Source organism: Camelus dromedarius, unplaced genomic scaffold (genome assembly GCF_036321535.1).
Source record: "Camelus dromedarius isolate mCamDro1 unplaced genomic scaffold, mCamDro1.pat HAP1_SCAFFOLD_85, whole genome shotgun sequence".
NCBI lineage: Eukaryota > Metazoa > Chordata > Mammalia > Artiodactyla > Camelidae > Camelus > Camelus dromedarius.
Genome location: NW_026989850.1, coordinates 35489 through 43245, shown reverse-complemented (window position 1 = coordinate 43245; position 7757 = coordinate 35489). Strand labels below are relative to the sequence as shown.

Sequence of the window (7757 nt, the reverse complement as noted above, 5' to 3'; positions counted from 1 at the left end):
TCATCTTTTGCTTTCTGATGTGATTTTGACATGCCATAACTTTCTCATGGCGTTTTTCACTTCTGCATTCCTCAGTGTGTAGATGATTGAATTGAGAAAGGGTGTTCCGATAGTATAAAATACTGCCACCATCTTGTCCATGGGGAAAGTGGTTGGGGTGGTGTGTATACATAAATATACGTGGACCAAAGAATAAGATGACTGCAATGATGTAGAAAGTGCAATTGGAGAGAGCTTTCTTCCTCGCTTCTGCACTGTGGTTTTGCAGGGAATGCAGAATAATAATGTAAGAGGTCATCAGAATTACAAAACTGCTGGAGCAAATGGCCCCACTGTTAGTTGCCAACAGCAGATTGATCACATAGATGTCCATGCAGGCAAGTTTCAACAAAGGCTGCAAGTCACAGCAATAGCGATCAATCAGATTGGGTCCACAGAAGGGCAGTCTCAAGGCCAAGACAATCTGAGCCATGGAATGTATAAAAGACCCTATCCATGCAAGAGTGATCAGGATAATGCAGACCTGGCGGCTCATGATAGTTGGGTAACGCAAGGGTTTGCAGATGGCCACGTAACGGTCAACAGCCACGAGGATGAGAACAAAGATCTCCATGCAGCCAAAGAAATGTAGTGCAAAGCCTTGGGTCATGCACTCATTGTAAGATATGACTTTTTTTGGCAGACAGGGCATCCACAATTAGTCCGGGGGCTGTGGAAGTTGAAAAGCAGTTATCAGCCAAGGACAAATAAAATAGGAAGAAGTACGTGGGGCTCCCAAGTATCTGGCTGGACTTGATGGTCACGATAATAAACAAATTCCCCACCAAGGTTCCCACATAGAAAATGAAGAAGATTACAGACACCATTTTCTGCCTCATAGGATCTGGTGTCAATCCTAAGATTATGAACTCAGTTACACTGCTATTTGGCTGCATTGTTTCAATCAAAGTGAGAAAGTACAGATTAAAAGTAATAAATCTGCAAAGGAAAAAAAATTAAGACATGAATACTATAGTTGGAGGTCAAATGCATGTGCTCATTCATGGAACTGCCACTTTCCAGTGGGTAATCACTTACTTTCCATGTTGTTTATTCCTGAATAAAATGAAAATCATGGCATTTATTCTGTCTACTTAACTGATTGCTTATGAAAACAGTGATACATTTAAATAATGAGAAAATAAATGATTCTTCAGGTATAATAAACATGACTTTAGGGGATTTGGCATGTGGATAATTTCCTGGGCAGAATTTTTTTTCCCAGTTTTCAGCAAAGACCTAGTAAGATAACATGTTGCAAAAAAAGGGAAAATTTATGCATGACTTACCCTAATATGCTTTCGCATTACTTGAACCTGCTAGGCCATTTATAAAATAACTTCTAGTAAATATTCTGAACATTCAAAGAATTATGTTTTAATATTTGATAGTTAATTAAGCTTCCTTAATTAAACCTGAAGATACACACACACATACACACACACACACACACACACACACACACACACACAAGTGGGTGGAGGGGGCGAGAGGGAGAAGTAAGTGAACGGAAGAGAAACATAGTTTTAGCAATGAACACTCAGTTGGTTCAGCACATCTTGCAATTTACTTTAATCTTTTGCCTTTGACTAAGCTGATTTCTTTTTACTTTACCTCTCAAAAATTTCCAGTTGTTTACTGTTACAAATTCAGCTTTTATCATTAAACTTTGTACTTTTAAAATCATACTGTTTTGTTCAAAGTTAAATTCTTCCCCTTATTCATTATTTTTCTGAGTCTGTCAACATTTTCTTAAAAGGAGATGCTACGGCACAAAGATGAATAGAGCGAGAACATTTGTCATACATCTGAATAGTATTTCAACTTTTATTCCTGTTAAGCACCAGAAAATATGGAAAATTAGCTCAGGATGCCCCAAGTTATAGAAACTTCAATAGAATTGTTTGGATCTATATTCTTGAGTGTCCCAAACCCTGACTTCAGTAAGAGAAGATGGAAAAAGGAAAGAAATTATTATTTATTCATATATACCAAATGATGGGCAAATATTTTTATGTACTTCATCACAAGTATTTTCCAAATAATAGTGCAGTTAAGAGCATAGCATAAGTGTCAAACTGGTAAAATATATTTATGGCATAAATACCAGAAAAAAGCATAATTTCCTCAAATATAAGTGAATTTCAGAGATCAGTCTTTTAAAACACAGCACACGTGAATTAAAGCAAAATAACTAATTTCAAAAGAAACATTATTAAAAATAATTAAGCATATGAAAATATGCTCAACTTCATTCTAGTTAAATAAGTTCATATTTAAATCCCAAACAGATATCTTTCTACACATTGAACTAGCAAAATGATCCTCTAATAAGAGTCTTTTAAATAGTGCTGAAAATGATGTGGAAAAAATCTCAAGACTTTTTTGCTAGATATTTAAGTGGGAGCAGTCTTTATGAAGTGATTTCCAACATTGATGATATTACAACTGTATACAGTCATAGGTCTAGTGATTCTATTTGCTATAGATAACCTCATTCACAGGCACAAAGGTAATCACTGCAGCCGCTTTTGTGGTAGCAAAAGATAGGAAACAACTTCAGTGCCTATCAGAAGTGAGCTAAATAAATCAGGGACCAACTCATCGTTGAATCAATCATCAACCAAAATGAAGCAGATATATATGCAACAGTTTCTAAAATACACTGTAAAGTGGAAGAGTTCAAAACTGTGTGCTTAGGATGGTAATATTTGTATCAACAGCAGAATAATGTAGATCACATATAGATACATTCATATAAATTACTTTTAGGAGCGCACCAAAATAGCATGAAATTTGTGGTCTCTGAATGGGAAAATTGCATCTTGGTATCAAAGTTGGGGGATGACCCACCTTTTAAAATATTCCCTTTGGTAATATTTTAATACATGTCATAATTATGCTGCATTAAAAATAAAACTTTCAAAAACTTTATCTTAGTAAGTAATTTGTTTATATTTGCATATTACTACAACAGCTATCTTCTAATGTAGGCAGTAGGGATAGTGAAATTCTTAGAGCAATATTAAGATCTAGGAATTTGAATGAGAGATTGTGAGTCAGCTCAACAAATTTCAAAAAGTTTTCAAAATACGTGTTTTTCACAACTCTTCAGCAATCAGAAATGAAAACTAGTTTGCAGTTTCTAACAACTATTATGCCGTAATTGTCTTTATATTTATCCATATATCTATCTGTATCCAGATACAGATGGACACTGACACACTTGTATATTTAACTAACTTATATGTATATGAATGATAATGTAAGAATGGCATAACTTAGAATGAAGTAACACAAGGAAAGAGAGTTTTATCTCTTTACTGCCAAATTTAAGATTTTACAAAAAAGTAGGTGTTTAATAGTAAATATTTGTTGCATGAATGAATTAAGAGAATTTCCCATAGATACAATTCAATCATGTTTGACACCATTCTGTACTCAGTTACCCATTGATAAAGGAGAATTGTGTTCTGCTATATATACTGCAAAATCATCATATTCGTGGAGCATTTCCTGAAACGCTCAAGTAGCAATATTTCTATTTGGTTATCTCTCACACCACGTCTACCAGTAGTAGTGCCTATTTCCATCAGGTGCTGTGTGCACCTTTTTATTCCCATCTGCTCATTCGAGATTGTAAAACACTTTTAGGTTCCCTAAAACTACACGTCTGCAAGTGCCTTAGAAAACTTACCAGTTATGATAAGAGCTTATGTAGAAGTTAGGATGTTCACTGGGACCCAGGATCTCTATGATCTCACAAAGGGGCTTAGCTTCTGACCTGCATGCCAATCTGAGTTGATCCCAGATTCACTGCACACTTTCTGAAATCCACTCTCACACGAGATTTTGACTGAAAAAAAAAAAAGCTTCTCTTTTGTATTCCCTGAAGGACTATTTAAGTATGACTGATGCAAAATATAGGAGTCTGGGGAAAGTCATTCCCTAAAGTGTGCCTCCCATTCCAATTGAAAAACAGATGTTATAAAGAACTTAACATTTATTATACGTTATTAGATTATGAAAAAATAAAGGTGGACTATGCTTGCAGTCAAAGATGTTCATTTGTGCCATAAATGACATCTTTTGACTAGAATCAAAAACAATTGTCTTCTAGTACCCAGGTCTTGTTTCCTAATACTGTCCTCCAATAAAATAAACTAGGACCTCTTAAAGAAATGGCTGATTCTAGGTCTGGGGTAGTGAATGGACAAGATGACATGGAGCATCTTGTAGTGCTAGACAGTAAGGAATAATGAAAAGACACAAACAGTGATGAGAATATGCCAGTGTGACACAGGAGCTGAGTGAATGTACCTCCAGTGGACAAAGATAGAAAGATAATTCAGCAGCAAAATAAGTAACAATGAATTGAACTGTAACTCACAGTATAAAAGTCCATGAGTTAATAATGACATAAATAATTGAATAAATAACTAAATGATAGGGGAGTATAGACAAATCTCACATCAAAAATAATTCCTAATAATTATGTAGATACTCTGCTCTCAAAGAGTCATCTCTTTTTTTATGGATGGTACATAGTGACTAATTTCTAAAAGGTAGAGTGTGGAATGTGGGGAAAAAGTAACTATGGAGGAGAAACATGACAAACACTGTCTCAGCCAGGTGATCAAGGTTAGCATCAGTGGTGGTAAATCACACTGAGAGTATGTAGCTACTGATGTGTGGTGAAAAGAGTGATTTACCCCTGCAGTTTTTCTCCCAATAACCTATAACCCAGGTGTGATCTTGAATAAAATATCAAGCCCCAATGTAAGATTTCTGTATAAAATGTATGATTAGTATTTCTCAAAACTGTCAAGATCATCAAAGATGAGAAAAGTCAGAGAAACTGTCACCGTTTGGAGCAGCTGAAGGAAATATGATAACTAAAAGTAATGTGGTATCCTGGATAGATTCTGGAGAAGAAAAACAATTATTAGTTGAAATTTATATTTTTTACTTTTAATACAATACTTTTTAAATACTTTTAATGTATTTCATGTACAAATGTGTTGACATCAATGAATTAGGTGTGACAAATATACCATATGATGCAAGATTATATATATTATATATTACATATATATATATATATATGTATATATCACATTTTTTAATCCATTGGCTGATACTTAGGTTGTTTCCATATCTTGACTATTTTGAACAGTGCTGTAATCAACATGGCAGTGCAGATATTCATTTAATTTCCTTGGATATACATCCTGAACTTGATAACTGTATCATATTGCAGTTGAAGTTTTAATTTCTTGAGGAAACTACATACTATTTTTAAAAGTGGCTGCATCCACTTACATTCCCACCAACAGTGCACATGGACGGGGCTCCCTTTTCTCTGTATCTTCACCAACACCTGTTACTGCTTGTCTTCTTGAAGGTAGACGTTCTAACAGGTGTGAGGTGGAATCTTATTTTAATTTGCATTTTCCTGATTATTGAGGTTGAACATCTGTTTTACCTGCATGTTGGCCATTTTGATGCCTTCCTTGGAAGAAATATCTTTTCAGGTCCTCTGCTCAGTCTTTAATTGGTTTGTTTGTTTGTTATTGAGTTTCTGTCTTTATATATTTTGGATACAAACCTCTTATCAGATACATGGTTTGTAAATATTTTCTCCCAATTTATAGGTTTTCTTTTCATTCTTTTTATTGTTTCTCTTGCTGTGCATAAGCTTTTTAGTGGATATATTCCCAATTGTTTATTTTCACTTTTGCTGCTTGTGTTTTAATATATCCAAAAAATCATTCTCAGGACCAATGTCCAGGGGCCTCTTTCCTATGTTCACTTCTAGGAGTTTATGGTGATTTGCCTTATGTTTAAATGTCTGGTCTATTTTGAGTTAATATTTGTGAGTAGTGTGGGTTGGGTGGAGGCAAATTTATTTTTCTGCCTGTGGTTATCCAGTTTTCCCAATACCATATATTGAAGAGACATTAATTTCCCAAGTAAGCATTCTTGACTTCCTAAATGTGATATACCACATTTATATAATAAAATATAAAAATGATGTTATCAGATCAATAAATGCAGAAAAGACATTTGACAAAATACAACATCCTTTCATGAAAAGAAAAAAACCACTTAGAATATTGGGTGTAGAAAGCACATACCTCAACATAAGAAAAGTACTGTTAGTATGTATATATAAGATGGCTGTTATTATAAATACAAATTTCAGTAAATATTCATGAAAATGAATTTTCTAATGAAAATACATAGCACATGCTATGTTGTCTCATTTATTCAACGTTCTTTATGTGTGCCATCATTTTTAACCTCATGACAAGCCAATGAAATATGGATTATTTTCATTTCTAATTTGCACAGAAAAATTGAGGGCCAAAATTTCATCTGTATTTCCTGATGTTACAGGGCTACAAGGTTGCAGAGCCAGGATTTGGATCCATCCAGTCTGAGTCTAGAGCTCATATTCTTAATCTTTATGTTCTGCTACCCATCTTGAAGCTAAAACAAGGACAGTGATCACTGCATCAATTCCTGTGATATTTGTGATCACTGCATCAATTCTTAAAGTTTCCTGTGTTTTAGGCCATTTTGCAGATGTTTGAATTATGGGATAAAGTCGAGTAGAGGTGTATATTACTGACTTGGAAGACATATGGAAGTGGTTTAAAACCTTGCTTTGGTACTTAGCAAAATAACCTCAAAGATTCATTTACTTCTCTGGACTTTGGAGTTTTAATCTGTATACTTTCAATAGATGTACCTAACTTTGTACTTTTTTTTTTTTTGAGTTGAAAGCATGATAACAAAAAAGCACTTGACACATATCAGGTACTCTACTTCTTCCTAAAATGAAAAGATATTTAGAATTCATAGTTTCTCTTTTAGGTAAATCACTTTGGAACATAAGTGATAACTGCAAAATTATACATTGGATGGACATTGTGTCCCAGATATTTTTAAAAAATCATGTAATGCTCCCAGTTTTAATTTGATTTCAAGTACTTTGAACCACATAAACTCCTAGGTTTTCTTTACCTTTATGACTTCTTCCTACTCTATTATTTTAGTTTTATATATACAATAACAGATTAGCTTATTTTATTTTCTTCTATATATCTTACCTTCATTCATTCATTTCTCTGGAATGCAAATAATCATAAACCACTGTATTGTGTGTGTGTGCATGTGGTGTAATGGAGGTATAGTTAAATGAATTTATGACCAAATCATGGTATGTCCATTCTTTTTTATATATATGACTCTACATATGCATGACATGCCAATTTTGTGACACCAGTTTGACACTGAACTTTGTAATGTCCCAGAAGGAAAAAAGAATTGATAATAAGAAAATGTAATGCCATTTTTCTGAATTTATTTGAATAAACTTTGACTGGAGACACAGTTTGAATTGGTAAGTTTGGGCCACTTAAAGTATAAGAAGACTTACACAACATTATAAACTGACTATAACTCCATAAAATTTTTTTAAAAAAAGGAAAAAAGTAACTATAAGAAGACTTGTCATTCATTTTGCATGTAGACTCAAAAAGATAACAACTCACAATCATATATGATTATATGTCCTTCCCACAATAATCAGACACCCTCATGTTTGATATCTGTACAGATTCAGTCAAACTATGTTTCAATTCATCTTTTGTTTTCTGATGAAATTTTGATATGCTATAACTTTCTCATGGCATTTTTCACTTCTGCATTCC

General features: G+C 33.8%; 1 pseudogene; it reads right to left on the bottom strand.

Annotated features, from left to right (window-relative positions):
- LOC116151325 (olfactory receptor 4C11-like) lies at positions 1-935 on the bottom strand (annotated as a pseudogene).
- Positions 936-7757: the final 6822 nt, after the last annotated feature.